The sequence below is a fragment of the Cebus imitator genome, unplaced genomic scaffold (assembly GCF_001604975.1).
Source record: "Cebus imitator isolate Cc_AM_T3 unplaced genomic scaffold, Cebus_imitator-1.0 Scaffold213, whole genome shotgun sequence".
NCBI lineage: Eukaryota > Metazoa > Chordata > Mammalia > Primates > Cebidae > Cebus > Cebus imitator.
The window spans coordinates 3,073,416-3,091,113 of record NW_016107528.1 but is presented as its reverse complement, the minus strand read 5'-3'; the positions used below and the strand labels follow the sequence as shown (position 1 = coordinate 3,091,113).

The 17,698-nt window shown below is 40.0% G+C and overlaps 1 pseudogene; it reads right to left on the bottom strand.

The window, feature by feature from the left end:
• Positions 1–1,795: 1,795 nt before the first annotated feature.
• Positions 1,796–14,508, bottom strand: LOC108318003 (annotated as a pseudogene).
• Positions 14,509–17,698: the final 3,190 nt, after the last annotated feature.

Here is a 17,698-nt window from a genome sequence, read left to right as displayed (position 1 = left end):
ATGGACACTTAGCATGGGAACAGTTTCTGGAGTACCTCAGTTATGCCAGTTGATACCCTTTTAAATGCTGGATTGTTGGGATATTATTTATTTCTGGGTACATAAAATTATAAAGTATGTATAACATTATAAATGTATATTACATGTGTCTACATAAGAAACTATCCCAAAACCCAGAGGCTGAAAACAATAACTATCTAATTAGTTCATAAATTTGAGAATCAGAAATTGATGCTAGGTTCAGCTGGTTCTCCTGATCTTAGCTGGGCTTACTCCTATACCTATGGTCAGTTGCCAGTTCAGTCTGGTCAGAGGCAGCCTCAGTTGGAATGGTTCATCTCTGTCCCACTTGGTTTCTCACGCCCCAGCAGAGTATCATGGACTTGTTTTTATGACTGTGGAGCATGTTTTTGAGAGAGAGCCCAAGGCTTTTTTAGGCTTAGTCTTATTTATTTGAATAACTAATTTATATGCATTTGATTCACCAAGTCATGTCTCAAGGTCAGCCCAAATTTAGGGGCTGAGCAAAGACACTCTGCCTCTCAATAGAGAAAACCACAAGTCACATTGTAAAGGGATGTGGAGATAGAGAAGGAAGTGATGTGATCATTTTTACAAACTGTAGTGGGGAGGTTGGTGAGGGGAGGATCCAGAAGAGACCTGGGCCAGCCAAGGTTCTGAGAGGACATTAGGGGAACTGGAGGCAGCAACAATTAGGCAATCTCTGTGAAAGTGTTTCAATATTTCAACATGTAGCTATATGAGTAGGTGCAGGCCAAATACAAGCCCTGTAAATAACATCACAATTTCATGTTTTAAAACACAGAAAGGGGTGGCTGGCACGATGGCCAAATAGGAACAGCTCTGGTCTGCAGCTCCCAGCGAGATCAACGCAGAAGGTGGGTCATTTCTGCATTTCCAACTGAGGTACCCAGCTCATCTCATTGGGAGTGGTTAGACAGTGGGTGCAGCCCATAGAGGGTAAGCTGAAGCAGGGAGGTGGGGGGGCAGGGGAGGGATAGCATTAGCAGAAATACCTAATGTAGATGACCCTTTGATGAGTACAGCAAACCACAATGGCACATGTATACCTATGTAAGAAACTTGCACGTTCTGCACATACATCCCAGAACTTAAAGCATATATATATATATCACAGAAAGACAAATACCACATATATATTATATCTATATATACATATATATATATATATATCATATATATGTATTATTTTTGTAAAAGTAAATGCAACACATAAACTTAATTCAAAATTGATCTCAAACTTCTAGATCCAACAATTCTGGGGTCAGGCAGGAAATGGTTATTGTTGTTGTTTTTTAACATCATCGTGCAGGTTGTATTCATCTTCCACTGGAATGACTAGAGCTCCCAGGCAGTGGCTGGAAGTACAGGACTGGCTTCAGGTGGCAAATAGGTTTTTTTGCATCTCCTCATTGGTCATGCCTTATCCTGGGTCCTCCTGTCCAGGTTCTTAGTAAACAAAACACTGGCAAAAACTTGTCACCACCTCTTACCTGTCTTAGATAAGGGGAGTTTCCCTTGGCTTGGACAGAGAACCCATGCCCCAGGGGTGCCATTCTGACTAGATTGTAGAAAAAGAGGGAGTGCAGGAGGCCAAATGCCTAAAATGAAAATGGGAGCAATCAGACCCCATCTGCAGCTATAACTTAAGATGCTTACAGATGTGGTCAGTGTGACATATGCAGGGAAGAGGTGCAGAGGAATGCCATGGGCAGGGAGGGTGTTCCTGGGACAACAGTCTGCCCACTGGCCTTCACATCTTGGCCTTGCCCTGGGCAGGCACAGCTTCCATGGCTTCACCACAGCCCCTTTATCCCCCCAGGAGGTGTATGGACTTGATGGGCTTCAAGTTTTTGTACAGTTCATAGACAATGGGAATACCAGTCAGCAGCTTCAGTTCCATAACGGCCTCTTCAGAGCAACTCTCCAGATACTTGACAGTTCCCAAAGGCTGCTGCCATGGGCTACAATCAGTACCTGTTTCCCCTCCTTGATCTGGGGAACTATTTCTTCATTCCAAAAGGGCAGAGCTCTGGCAGTAGTGACCCTCAGACGTGCAGGTGGGTAGCTGATCTTCAGTGGAATCTGCATACCTGCAGTCCTCACTGACGCTGCTGTAGAAGGGATGGTCAGGCTCATTCAGAGGTGTTGGGACAGCATAGGACCACCTCCAGATCTTCACCCGAGCCTCACCATGTTTGGTAGCAGTTTGTGCTTTATTGGGTGGGTCAGACCACCATAGTGCAGCTCACAGAGGTGCCGAGTCCTCACTACAAGCAGTCACTTCTGGCCAATGGCATCCAGCACAGCCCGGAGGGCCCAGATCACTCCCTTCTGCACTGAGGTGAAGATGTCAAACTCATAGCCAACATCTCGCAACACTTGCCAGTCATGCTATGCCTGCTCATGGCTTGCCAGGCTCAAGGTTGGCATGTTACCTGCCACAGAATCGTTCTCCAGGTTCCAGGCACTCTCACCCTGTTGGGTCAGCCCCAGCTTGTATGTGGCCTTGGCAGTGGGATGGGGATGCAGCACTGACTGGGGCTTGCAGAGATTCCAGAGTCCTCTGTTTCCTTTAAACAACATAAAGCCATCTCCTCTCAGATCAAGGAGGCTTCTTTAGTCTTGTAACTATGTTGGAGTTTTGCTTCCAAAATATATTTCTCGCAGTAGCTAATATAGTCACAGAATCCTTGCAGATTCCTGCTGAAATGTGACCAGTCTTCCTTTCACACTTTACAGCCAAAAGTATAATTTCTACTTACTGGCCTTTGTAGACTCAATACAGAATTTTTAAAAATGTAAAAGCTTACATTCTCCTGCTACTGAAAGTATTTCTGAAGCAACTTCACCTCCGTAGCTCACCTGTTGTAGGGCTCTCTGTCAATAATAATGCTACATCTTTGTATAGACTAAGGGAGAGCTAGGCTAGTATATGTCAGTAATTGTTTGATAATAGGGGCCCATCAACGTGTTTCCCCTTCTGTCACTGAAACATAATTATTCACAAGAATAAACCCTTGAAAGTGGAGAAATCATGACTTGAGTCTTAATTCCTCCTGGTATTTCCTCAGCATTTCCCACTCAGTACAATGCTATGCATAGGGTAGTAGCTAAACAATAACGAAAAGACCAATATGAAAACCCAGATCATCTGCACAATAAAACACAATTATTAGATTCACTTTTCTTCATCTGGTCCTTAATTGGAAATCAACAGGTCAAGATAATCATGTGAGGCTAGCTGCTGAGCTGAGGGCCAAAGACAGTTTGTGTGCTTTGAATCTTTTGCCCTTTACATTCAGCTGGTAAACCAAAGGTGACTATTATCTCAGGTCCAGAGAAGCAGGATCTGAAATATATTTAAAATGATTTTTTTTGCTTTCAAATGGAATCTTGCTCTGTCACCAGGCCGAAGTGCAGTGGTGCGATCTCGGCTCACTGCAACCTCCGCCTCCCAGGTTCAAGTGATTCTCCTGCCTTCTGAGTAGCTAAGACTACAGGTGCATGCCACTATGCCCAGCTGTTTTTTTGTATTTTTAGTAGAGTTGGGGTTTCATAATGTTGGCTAGGATGGTCTCAATCTCTTGAGCTTTTCATCTGCCTGCCTCGGGCTTCCAAAGTGCTGGGATTATAGGCCTGAGCTGCTTGCCCAGCCTTAAAATGGTTTAAAATCAGTTAGACTGCAGGCAACACACACTCATACCTGCAGGCAACACACCACATACGAGTAACAGCAAAAGCAATGGAAAGTATAAAAAATATGGTCTACCACATGAGCCTTGTGTAAGAGTCTCACTGGACAGTGACATCTCCCATGGTAAGTATAGGAAGATGCATGAAAATGTCACAGAATGACTGCAGTTTTTGACCTCTCTCAATGCTGCAATTAAGCCATGGTGGCAAAATGCTGCTAATAATTTTTCTCAAAGAAAAGGTACAGGGTCAGTGAGTCTCATGGGAGAGAATCAAAGGAGATAACGTGCACGGGCCCACTCCCATGGTGGTCTTATCTGTCAAGATGTGACTGGCTAGGGAGAGCCCATGGAGGTCTGTAGCCCTGTATTCAAGTGTCTGAGATTCTTATAAGTCAAGGAGTCTGAATGACTTTTCTAGTTTCTTAATTTTTTGCCAGGTGGAAATAGCAACTAGGAAATTCTGCTTTCACTAAGAATTCTGAGATCATTTTCTGGCTTTAGTCACAGGACTTTACAATAATAATAAAGGAACCTGGAGTAGAGGGAGTAGACACAGGTAATCATATTGTCACAAAAATTCTGGTGAAAATTACCTTAGTTCCTATTGTTCAAATGGAAATACTCTTATTGAGTACCCATTATGTGTTCAAGATTTTGCTAGTCTTTTCATGTGCATTATCTTATTTAGTAGTTACTAGGGTCTGAGGAAGTTAATGCTATTGTCTCAGTCTTTACATAAGAGAAAACGAAGCTCAGGTTGACGAAGTAACTTATTTTGACCACATAGCTGAGGAGTGGCAGGGTGAAGCTATCACCAATATTTGCTTTTTCTATATCCACTTACTGTCTACCACCTCTCCCTGATAACAACAGGACTGTCCAAAGGTAGGGATGTATGGCTCTGAATTAATCCCACCCTACAAATGTATCTTCTTTATATTTTCCACTTAACATAACCCAGGTTCAGGAAATCATCAGAGCAACTGGAATTCTCATTCATTGCTGTCAGGAATGCAAAATGGTGTAGCCACTTTGGAGGATAGTTTGGTAGTTTCTTAAAAAACTGAACATAGCATATGATCCAGCAATTGCACTTTTTGGTATCTATCCAAATGAATTGAAAACTTATGTCCACACAAAACTTGCATATGGATGTTTATAGTAGCTTTATTCATAATTGCCAAAATAAGGAAGCAATCAAAATGTCCTCCAATGGTTGGACAGATAAACTGTAGTAATCCAGACAATGGAATATTATTCAGCAATAAAAAGAGATGAGTTATCAAGCCACAAAACACATGGGAGAAGCTTAAAGGAATATTGCTAAGTGAAAGAAGTCAATCTGAAAGGGCTACATACTATGTGATTCTAACCATATGACATTTTAGGCAAAACAAAACGATAGATACAGTAAAATGATAAGTAGTTGCCAGGGGTTTGGTGTGTGTGTTGGGGGGACATGAACAGGTGGAGCTCTGGGGATTTTTGGAGCAGTGAAACTCTTCTGTATGTTTCACTGTGATAGTGGATATATGATATTACATGTTGTCAAAACCCATAGACTGTACGCCACCAAGAGTGAAACCAGCATAAAATATGGACTTAATAATAATTCATCAATATAGGCTTATCAAATGCAACAAATATGCCTCACTAATGCAAGATGTCAGTAACAGGGGAAGCTGGGAAGAGCGGACTGGTGGGTCGGGATGGAGTATATGGCACTCTGTACTTTCCACTCAATTTTCATAAATCAAAAACTGCTAAATAAAAAGCTTATTACTTTGAAATAGCATTCTCAAACTATCAGGATTTCTTAAAGGCCTTCTACATCAGGATCTGTTGTTGCAGTCACACACTCCTGATTATGTCACTGTGCCCAAGGACTTAGCAGGTCATCGAGAAGATAATGTACACCCATCAAGCTGTTAAGTAACAACACAACGATTCACATAGTTAAGGACAAAAATGAATGGCATGGACATGAAATGCTGTAATCTCTCAAAGAAGAAAAACTTCAGTGTGGAGTAAAGAAGGTGAATTGCACGGCCGGGCGCGGTGGCTCAAGCCTGTAATCCCAGCACTTTGGGAGGCTGAGGCGGGTGGATCACGAGGTCAAGAGATCGAGACCATCCTGGTCAACATGGTGAAACCCCATCTCTACTAAAAATACAAAACATTAGCTGGGCATGGTGGTGCATGCCTGTAATCCCAGCTACTCAGGAGGCTGAGACAGGAGAATTGCCTGAACCCAGGAGGCAGAGGTTGCGGTGAGCCGAGATGGCGCCATTGCACTCCAGCCTGGGTAACAAGAGCGAAACTCCGTCTCAAAAAAAAAAAAAAAAAAAGAAGGTGAATTGTAATTCTCCATCTAACACTGACTTTGGAAAGATTGGGGCATTAAGGATATACCTGCTTGTAGATGATGAGGAGGAGAAAAAGAAGGATTTCTATAAGTAATAGAAGAAAACCCCAGCAGTGGGGATTCATAGAATCTGAGGCAGAGGGGATTTTAAGAGGATTGAAGCTCTAATTATAAAGTTTCCTAGAGATTGTGCTATTTTTGGAAATGGGTGTCTGAACCTCACGTTTCTCTTTCTAAAGCTGCTCCTCTCTTTGTAGCTTGTTTCCAGGTAAAGACAAAGCCTCTAGATTAAAAAATAATAAAAACTGTAATCTTAACAGTCATTGCTTACAGGAACATCAGCTAAGACAGATGTTGCATGTTGGAATCAAGTGTGAGGGATCTGAAGGAAGCATGTATTTGCATTCTGGTTGTGCCCCTCAGAATACTTCACTTGCATGAAAAGCCACAAAAGCTGCAGTTTAGAGAGAGAGAGAGACAATCTGAGCACACACGTGTGTGAGACTCCAAGGCAAACTGTTTATCTGCTCTCTCCAACAAAATGCAATTACAAACAGGTTCTTTTTAATATGTACTAGTCTAGAGGAGGTTTTGCAATGTCACAGGTTCCTAATTGCAGTAATAACTGCCTGAGAACAATCAGACACCACCAAACATTTCTATAGGGTGAATCCATTGTCCTATTAATAAACAGCCATAAGGTTACCTCTATCTGGAAAAACCTCTTTGGCTGGTTTCATCCTACATAAGGCTCAAGCCGGGTTTGTTCCCACACATTCCGGGTGCATGAAGCATCTGTGTCTGCCTGAGCCAGAAATGGTCCCTCTTGTCTCTGAAAGCTCACAGAGGCAGGTTTTGCAGCTGGCGGCTGCTGTGACTGTGTTCCTGTTACTAATTAAAGGCAGTAGCTGTGAATTCAGTGTGAGAGACAATAAGCACCCATCAATTCTAGACAGATGACCTGGATTTGCCTTCTGGAAATCCTCTTTCCTCCAGCTTGGCTACTTGCAAATTGGCTCCCTAAATATCCTTTCTCAGGGGAAGCAATTTCTTTTTAATCTTTAGATCAAAGCCAAATCTGAGAGATGTCTTTTTTTAAAAAATCACTAATTTCATATCCCAAACTATCACTTCATCCATAACAACCTTCTTTAGCTCTCCGGCTGCTGCCTGTCTTCCTTTTTTACTTTTCTTAGTTTGCTGTGATGGATTTATTTTTTCAGGAGGGCTTCCTTTAAGCCACGTCCTTAGGTTCTTTTGCACCCCTCTTTTTATATCCACACCATGGCACCTTAGGATGGTAAAGCTAGCTGTCAGTCAAAGCATTCCCTGCTCCCAGCTGGCTGAGTCAACTCAGCCCCGAGAGGAAGCTTGAAGGAGGCTGTTAAAATCTATTCATAGATAAAGCAATGTTCCAGCTACAGCGAGAGGTTGCCAATGACGCATGCATGCACCAGCAGTGACATAGGAAGAAAACGAGGAGGCTGATGAGGAGGAGGAAGAACAGAGGGGGAGCAGACATAGAATCTCAGAACCACAGCTGATATCGGCTGCATCACTTTTGCTATGGGCTGAATTACAAGGACTCATTTTGAACGCATCACTAGTGCTAGCTGCACTGACACAGATTGCATGTCCTCTGTCTGAATTGTGATGTGGTATGGAGGGCCCTGTATGTGTCCCTGTGTGTATGTACAAACACTGTGAGAGCCCTCAGCTTTATGACACATGCAAGCTCTACATCAGCAAATGAGGGCCCCTGGAAGTGTGTGGAGAAGAAAGGAAAGGCGACGTTGTGGAGAATGGAGAGGGGACAATGAAGGACAGTTCTTCATTCATTCAATTTGGATATATCAAGTACCAGGTTCTAGCCTAGATCTGAAGAGACAAATAAAATAGTCTGGATCCTGAAAGAGATTATAGTGTATTAAATGTTGGAGAGTTGTTGAAGGATCAAAACAAAAACCCCCAATATGTTATAGCTGGTAAGTGCAAAAAATATTACCATGGAAACGTTAATTCAGTTTGCTACTTCAGACAAACTTATCCTGACTAATGAATATGCATGAAAATACTTCATGAAGCTCACAGAAACTTACATTCTTTATTATCCTATCCACTGTCAACCATTTATTGAGAACCTACTACTGCCAGGAATGATGTTAGCTACTGCTAGGCAATCGATACCAAAGGTCTCTTGCTGCATTACCAGAATCTCTAAGAGCATTAGCAGCAGCTCCATAAGGATATGGAGAACTACATGAGCTGGGTAGATGACTTTGCTCTGCAGATAAGTACCGTTTTCTCAAAAGTGAAAGATGATGAATTTCCTTTATTGAGACCCTCTAAGCCATGCCAAAAACAGTCTCAAGGATAATGGAAGGTCATGTAGCAGAAAGACCACTGAACTTAACTGGGTTGGGTTTTAGCTGTAGCTCTGTCATGATTAAAATCCATTTATGAACTAGTTCTGCACATCTGGAAATTAGGTTTGATAACTTCTAATATCTCTTCCAAATTCAAAAGTTATAGTTTTGTAGTATGTTAAGGTTCTTAATTCCCAAATTTAAAAACCTTTAATTCACTAGTGCTGGTAATAGAATAGCCACGTGACACTTTAACAAAATTGCTTTTTCTATTTTTCCATAGGTTATTGGGGCGCAGGTGGTTGGTTACATAAGTAAGTTCTTTAGTGGTGATTTGTGAGCTCTTGTTGCCCCTGTCACCCAAGCAGCATACACTGCACCATATTTGAGGTCTTTTATCCCTTGCCCTCCTCCCACCCTTCCCCCAAGTCCCCAAAGTCTATTGTATCATATTTATGCCTTTGCATCCTCATATCTTAGCTCCCACATATCGGTGAGAACATATAATGTTTGGTTTTCCATTCCTGAGTTACTTCACTTAGAATAATAGTTTCCAATTTCATCCAGGTGGCTGCAAATGATATTAATTCATTCTGTTTATTGCTGAGTAGTATTCCATTTTATATATATATATATATATATATACACACACTATTAATATATAGTATATGTATATAGTATTATATATAATATTCCATCATATATATAATATGTATTATGCACATATGATATATATATATATATATATATATATACCACATACATATATGTACCCATCAATCAATGAGTGGATAAACTGTGGTGTATATATATCATATATATATGATATATATGATTCCACAATTTTATGATTGTAAATTGTGCTGCTATAAACATGGGTGCGCAAGCATCCTTTTCATATGACTTCTTTTCCTCTGAGTAGATACCCAGTAGTGGGATTTCTGGATCAAATGGTAGTTCTACCTTTAGTCCTTCAAGTAATCTCCACATTGTTTCCAGTAGTGGTTGTACTAGTTTACATTCCCACCAGCAGTGTAGAAGCGTTCCCTGATTACTGCATCCATGCCAACATCTAGTTTTCTGATTTTTTGATTATGGCCATTCTTGTAAGAGTGAGGTGGTATGGCATTGTTGCTTGGATTTGCATTTTCCTGATCATTAGTGATGCTGAGCATTTTTCATATGTTTGTTGGCCATTTGTACATCTTCTTTTGAGAACTGTCTATTCATATCCTTAGCCCACTTTTTGGTGGGATTGTTGGCCTTTTTCTTACTGATTTCTTTGAGCTCATTGTAGATTCTGGATATTAGTCATTTGTCAGATGTATAGATTGTGAAGATTTTCTCCCACTCTGTGGGTTGTCTGTTTACTCTGCTGATTGTTCCTTTTGCCATGCAAAAGCTCTTTAGTTTACCTAAGTCCCAGATATATATCTTTGTTTTTATTGCATTTGAATTTAATTTGTTTTATTCCATTTGCATTTGTAGTTCTGGTCATTAAATCCTTGCCCAAGCCAATGTCTAGAAGGGTTATTCTAATGTTATCTTCTAGAATTTTTATAGTTTTAGGTTTTAGATTTAAGTTCTTAATTCATCTTGAGTTGATTTTTGTATGAGGTGAGAGGTGAGGATCCACTTTCTTTCCCCTACATATGGCTAGCCAGTTATCCCAGCACCATTTGTTGAAGAGGGTGCCCTTTCCCCACTTTACGCTTTTGTTTGCTTTGTCAAACATCAGATGGCTGTAAGTATTTGGGTTTATTTCTGGGTTCTCTATTACGTTCCATTGATCTATGTGCCTATTTTTATATCAGTACCATGCTGTGCTGTTGACCATGGCTTTATTATAGTACAGTTTGAAATCAGGTAGTGTGATGCCTCCAGATTTGTTCTTTTTACTTAGTCTTGCTTTGGTTATGTGGGCTCTTTTTTGAATCCATATAAATTTTAGAATTTTTTTCTAATTCTGTGAAGAATGATGGTGGTATTTTGATGGGACTGCATTGAATTTGCAGATTGCTTTTGGCAGTATGGTCATTTTCACAATATTGATTCTACCCATCCATGAGGATGGGATGTGTTTCCATTTGTTTGTGTTGTCTATGGTTTCTTTCAGCATTGTATTGTAGTTTTCCCTGTAGAGGTCTTTTGCCTCCCTGGGTAGGTATATTCTTTTTTTTTTTTTTTTTTTTTTTTTTTTCAGCTGATGTAAAAGCGGTTGAGTTCTTGATTTGATTCTCAGCTTACTTGCTGTTGGTGTACAGAAGAGCTACTGTGATTTGTGTACATTAATCTTTTATCCAGAAACTTTGCTGAATTCTCTTATCAGTTCCAGAAGCTTTCTGGAGGAGTCTTTAGGGTTTCATGGTAAACAGCTATATCATCAGCAAACGGTGACAGTTTGATGTCCTCTTTATTGATCTGGATGCCCTTTATTTCTTTCTCTTGTCTGATTGCTCTGGCTAGGACTTCCAGTACTATGTTGAAGAGGAGTGGTGAGAGTGGGCATCCTTGTTTTGTTCCAGTTCTCAGAGGGAATGCTTTCAACTTTTCCCCATTCAGTATTGTGTTGGCTGTGGGTTTGTCATAGATGACTTTTATTATATTGAGGTATGTCCCTTGTATGTAGATTTTGCTGAGAGTTTTAATCATAAAGTGATGCTGGATTTTGTTGAATACTTTTTCTTCATCTATTGAGATCATCATGTGATTTTTGTTTTTAATTATGTTTGTGTGGTATATCACATTTATTGATTTGTGTATATTAAACCATCCCTGAATCCCTGGTGTGAAACCGGCTTAATCATGGTAGATTATCTTTTTAATATGTTGTTGGATTCAGTTAGCTAGTATTTTGTCAAGGATTTTAGCATCTATGTTCCTCAGGGATATCAGTCTGTAGTTTTCTTTTTTGATTATGTCCTTTCCTGGTTTTGGTATTAGGATGATGCTGGCTTCATAGAATGAATTAGGGAGGATTCCTTCTTTCTCTATCTTGTTGGAATAGTATCAAAAGGATTGGTACTGATTCTTTTTTGAATGTCTGGTAGAATTCTGCTGTGAATCTGTCTAGCTCTGGACTTTTTTTTTGTTAGTAATTTTTAAATTACCATTTCAATCTCGCTGCTTTTTATTGATCTGTTCAGGGTATCTAATTCTTCCTGACTTAAGCTAGGAGGGTGATATACTGGTTGACTACACTGTAACCCCCATCTCAGTCCTGACTTTCCTCCCACTCCCCACATCTGATTTCCTAATATGTCCAGTTCCATAGAGGAAAAACCTTTTTTTCTTAGCTCATGTTAAATCTTGGAGAAGAAATACAGTGTGGGATATTGGGGAAAGTGCCAGGAGGACTCTATCATTTTTACTTTCTTTATGGTTTTGAAAAAGGCAGTTCACTTCCATGAACCTCAGTTTCCTTATCTGTATTAGGAGGGGATTTGACAAGATGAGGGTTCAGCAGACTAAAGTTTACAGGTCAAAGTCAGCCTGGTATCTGTTTCTGTATCCTTGCAAGGTAAGAATGACTTTCACATTTTTAAATGGCTGCAAAAATCAAAAGATTAATATTTCATTACATGGGAAAACTGTATAAAATTATTATTTCAGTGTCCGTTAATAAAGTATTATGAAGACACAACCATACTTAATCATGTATATATAATCCATGGTTGCTTTTGTGTTAATGCCCAAAATACTTATTATCTGGCTCTATAGAGAAAAAATTTGCCAACCCTTGGACTAGATGGTCCAATTGGTTTATTAAATAGTAACATTCTGATTATTTGAATTTGAATTTTATTAAAATTAAAATTATTTGGATTTTAATCCAATAATTATTTAGATTTTAATTTTATTTATTTTAAATAAATTTTGTATATCATTAATAAATAAAAATTTAAATAAATTTAATATATTTTATTAGTAATATAAAATTATTATTTTAAATAACTACCAACTAAAACACTACAAATATTTTAATGTTTACATATCATTTCTGCAGGTGAGTGTATTCAACCTTGAACAGTGGAAGATACCAAGTGATACGGTTTGAATGACCCAGAAAGGCATTTTCCATTTTGTATCCCCCTCTTAGCTCTCCATTAAGCCTCATGATCAAACTCCCATGGTCTTCAATTCTGAAGAAAATTACTCTCAAGAAGTTGGCATTTGGAGTTATGGAATTGTCTTCAGCAGCCCCGATCAGAAAGAGATTCTCTTGCTGGGGAAAGTAAATACTCTGTCAATGGTGTTTCTGGGGCATTGGTCACTGAATCTCCATCTGCTCTTCCACATCTCAGGCCTGGCCCCTGAGCAGGGCCATATGAGCAGTTCTAGCCAGTCAAAAGTCCAACTGCAAATCTCTAGTTCTTTCGCCCCTTGCCTTTGCTAGTCTGCAGATACTTGCTGGAGGGAAGTGTCATAAGATGATGGAGCACCAGGCCATCTGCATACTTTGAGTGATTCCCTGCACCTCTCTTTCAGTACAGATACAGAATATGTGTTGGAAACACATGTACCATGAGCAAGATATAAAAACCCAGGTTTGAAGATTATTTGCTACAAATCTCTAGTCAATCTTGACAAATATAATGTGCGTAAACATCACTTGGGGAGTTTGTTCAAATCCATTTCTCAGTTCCCACATTAGCTAAATCAGAATTTCATGTGCAAGGGAAAAGACATCACATTAAAAAAAAATTCAGTCAGTAAATCTGATGCACATCAACGATTAAAAACCACTGTGGATAGCCATTTGCATTCCTTGATCATATTGACAGCAATTACCAGGGCCTTCAAAATCTTTTCACTCACAGCACTCAGAAAATGATATTAGTTCTATGACTTGCTGGGCCCAATTGATGAAGCTGTGTGTGCCTAGGAGCTGGATGGGATGGGGATGTGGGAAGGAAAGGCTTTCATGCCCTGGGCCGTCTGTCCCCAAAGGTGAGAGATGACTATTTCAGATCACCCTTCACGTTTGTAACGCTGTGCAGAGGCATGTGGGTTGGGACGCTCTGGTGTCAGCCTGGCGGTCTAGCTAGAGCAGGATGCAGAGGAGATGGGACATGGGAAGACCCAACAAGTCTCACCTAGGGAGGACTCTGGGAGATAGCAGTCTGGAGGCCAAAGTGGTGGATTCTGGGTTGATTTTTGTACGAGATGAGAGGTGAGGATCCAGTTTCATTCTACATCTCCTCGTGAGAGAACTGCATCAAGTCTTAGAGAGTTGGATGACAAGTTGGATGAGAACAAAGTAGGCTGGGCAAAGTCTAGGGTTTCATAAGAACAGTTCTAAAGGTTTTGCAAAGTGTATAATCCTGCTTAATTCCGGCCCCAGCTACATGCTCATTCTACATGAGAATTCAGTGCCAGTGAGCTGAAAGGCATCTTTATCCAACCTACAAGCACCTATTCTGTGCCAGGCACTGTGTTTAGAAACAAAGCAGGATGTATACGCAGGGACAGGAAACATTCCCAGGTGCCTCCTCTTGTTGTGTGGGGTTTTCTACAAGCCTTATCTTGGCCCAAGGGCCTGCTTTTGATCAAGGGCCACTTCCCTCTTTCCCCCATATTACATCACATTATCTGCTTTCCCAAGCCTTAGATGGGCCAATTCACCTAAAGCAGTAGTACCTAAGGAACAGCCCCATGAATCAGCTCCTCCCCTGCAGTTCACATGGGTTCCAGGAGGGCTTTTTCTCTGTCCCCAAGACACCACTGGACACAAAGCACCTGAGTGTCTAAAAAACACTATGTTTAAGTACATCTGTGCTCTTCTGGGCAAGGCGCAGATTTGGAATACTTTACAGTAGGAGATGTTCTGGTGTAAGAAATGATATGTTACTGCACTGGTAATAAAATGCATCATCTGTCTGCCCTGAAGAGCTCTTCTAAACCTTAATTATTATCATTAAACACAAGTGTAAGTGCTCTGGAATTTCATACCAGGACGGGGCTCTGTGAAGTAGCACTTCAGCTTCCCCAAAGGGCTGGCTGAGAGCAGGGAGCAGGCCCACAGAGATTTGGACATAACCACGACCACTCCTCTGAGTGGAATTCTTTGGAATTATTTTCGTGACAACTGGTTGGATGTTGAAACGATGTAAATGCTGTGGTTGGAAGCACTGGTATTCTCCTGGCTACATTGTCTCAGCTGGATGACTCGCAGACCCAGGTTACCATAGTGATCTTTCCAAAACCAGTGAAGGGAATTCCCCAAATTTTCCTAACCTACTGGGCATCTTTACAGGCACAGAATAAAACCTTTTGAAACAGAGTCCTCAACTTGCTCTGCAAATGCTTCACTCATGCAATGAACCAAAGCTGGGGCAACTTACATTGCATGTAGTATCCCCTTCTGCTTCAAGTTCATATTTGTGTCAAATCTGCCCATTTAGTGCTTCTATGGGGCTCCTGCTGTGTAGCTAAATCTGTGCTAGGTGCTGTAGGAATTTCAGAAGAATTATAAGGGAGACTCATCGTGGAGGAGCTTACAATCTAAGAATAAAACAAGTATTATCTGAAGCGTTAAACTCATGTCAGATGAATTTGGGTTCAATTAATATGTATTTCTCCACTTTCTGGCTATGTGAACTTGGGTCCCAGATTTTATCTTCTGAGTCAAATTTCATCCTCTGGAAGTTAAAGATAATGATAACTACCTTGAGAGGCATTTAGAGAATTAAGTCAGATAATGCTCAACAAGCACTGAGTGCAGAAACTGACCCAGTGTGAGGGCTCAGTAAATGTGAACCATGATGATGACAATGATGATGAAATAATGGTAAGCAATAGAATGGAGCATAGGTACCATACATATGATAGTAGTTTGGAAAAGGGTTAAAATACTCGAAAAGGGTTTATAATAAAAAACGGACCAGTGTTGAGCCTGGAAGCATACATAGAATTCCAGTGAGGGGAGGTTAAAAGAGTTGACCTTCCAACTGGGCAAAATAACTACAGTTGGTGAAAGCATTCAAAGTTGGCAGTAAGACCTGTTGTGATATTCCATTCAGTGGATCTCATTTCAATGTATTACTTCATTGTGTGATTAATGAAATGCAAGGAGCTCCACAGGAGAGGCATCAACTGAAGAGGCATCCAGGCTTAGTCTCCTAGTGACCACTCCTAATTGTTTGAATTCTAATATATTTCTAGAGGCAACACCTTCCAGTATTGCCAGTGGTATGCTTTAAAACTGAAGATTATGGATGGAATTAAATTTGCTAATCCACTGACCTTAAAATAGAGGGATTATACTGGTTTATTTAGGTGAGCCCAACAGCACCAGCGTTGTTCTTCAGTGTGGAAGAGAGAGGCAGAATCGTAGGAAGAACAAGAGCGATGACAACCCGAGAAGGGACTCTGGCTGACTTTGAAGGTGGAAGAAAGTGGCCATGAGCCGTAAAATAGTCTCTAGAAGCTTGAAAAGGCAGGGAAACTGATTCTCCCCCACAGCCTCCAGAAATGACTGACATCAACTTGATTTTAGCCCAGTGACATCCCTGTTGGACAGCTGACCTTCAGAACTATAAAACAATACATCTGGGTTCTTTTAAGCCACCAAATTTTGGTAATTTGTTACAGCAGTGATAGAAAACTCATACAACAGCAGAAGCTTTTGACAGAGATAGTCCAGATGCTTATTACATATTTAAATTTCAGCTTTTATATTTAAATTTCCAAGAGCTCTTTCTCATACAAAAAAGTTTTTTGTGTTTCATACCACCCTACTCTTGTTTTGAGTATAAAATAAAAGTCAGATGGCAATGGCATGCTATCTTTAATTTGCTTTGAAGAAAATAACTCTCATCCTAGGATTCAACATTGAGGGTAGAAGAAAGAGGGAAGGAAGAAAGAAACAAAGATCAGTTGTCTGCGTAAATGTCCCTCAATTGGATCTTTCTCATGTTTTACAACGAGTCCTAATGGTATCACATTATAGGTGTACAGTATCAGTTTGTTCCATTATTGGTGATGTTGTCTATGGTGCCACTCTTCAAGTTTTAATATGATAAAGTTACTATTGTTACTCTTTGTAATTGGCAAGTAATTTATGGAACAATAAAGGTTTTCTTTTCTATGCATACACTGATGATTCTGGCCTGAATCAATTATTACTACATTGGCTGCAAAGTGGTGGTTTTTTTTAACTGCATCATTCTTTCTTCCTACATGATTAGTTGGTATTTTGTGTAATGCAGAGCTTTTCCTTCCCTCTCATTTATTTACTCATTCATTTTTATTTTTGACTCATCTATTCTTATTTCATACTAGTTATACCATATTGCTATGATTATTTGTTGACTAGTGGGGTAGAAAACCTATTTTAAATCTCTGTGACCCAGTTTTGGCATTGTGCACATCAAGCACTTAAAGGGGGAATGGTCTACTTTTGCATTGTTATAGGGAAAATATTAAATTATCCAAGTAGCCAAGCATTTTCTTCTAAACATCTTTTCATATTTTCCCCCAAAGTAAGGTAACTTTCAAAATCTGGATACTTGCCTTGGAAGAGACATAGCTAACCAAGATGTGACACCATTGACCTCTCTTGGGCATGACTTGAATGTTGAGTCTTGATTTTTGTGTGTTTATTTCTTGACTTGCTTTTGCAGAGGAAGTCATCCAGTGTTGAACTGGGTTTTAAAGCATCCCTTGCACAAGCAAAATATGCGTCACAGTAACCCCAGTCTCTGACCAGGTCTCAAATTTCTATGGTCCTTCTCCCTATTGCCACCTCATCCTCCAGCTCTTATTCATTAGAACAGAGGTTCTAATCCAAACTTCTTGAAACCCCTGGGGGAATATGGGTAGGAAAAAAGCACACATTTCTTTTTATTAAACCCTGAGAACAAAATTAGCATCACCTCCAAATACGAAGGTGGATGCCATGTCACATACTTATTGGCAGTACTTGCAACTTTCTCACCAAGAGAAACTATAAATTTTTTAATATCGTATTACAGTTATTGAAGATCTTCCAATACATTTTACATTCACCCCTACTTCAAATGCAAGTAGTTGTTACATCTGCCACATATCTTGTTACTTAACACATTAATAGAGGAGGTCACATATCACTGTACTACACTTTTAAAAAAATCTCTTGATGACTAAATTTCAATACAATTGGCTTCCTTGGGAAGTCTAAGTATATTATTTTATGCGTTTAAAAACATAATTCTGAGAAGAGTTCCAAAGCTTCTCAGACTACAGAG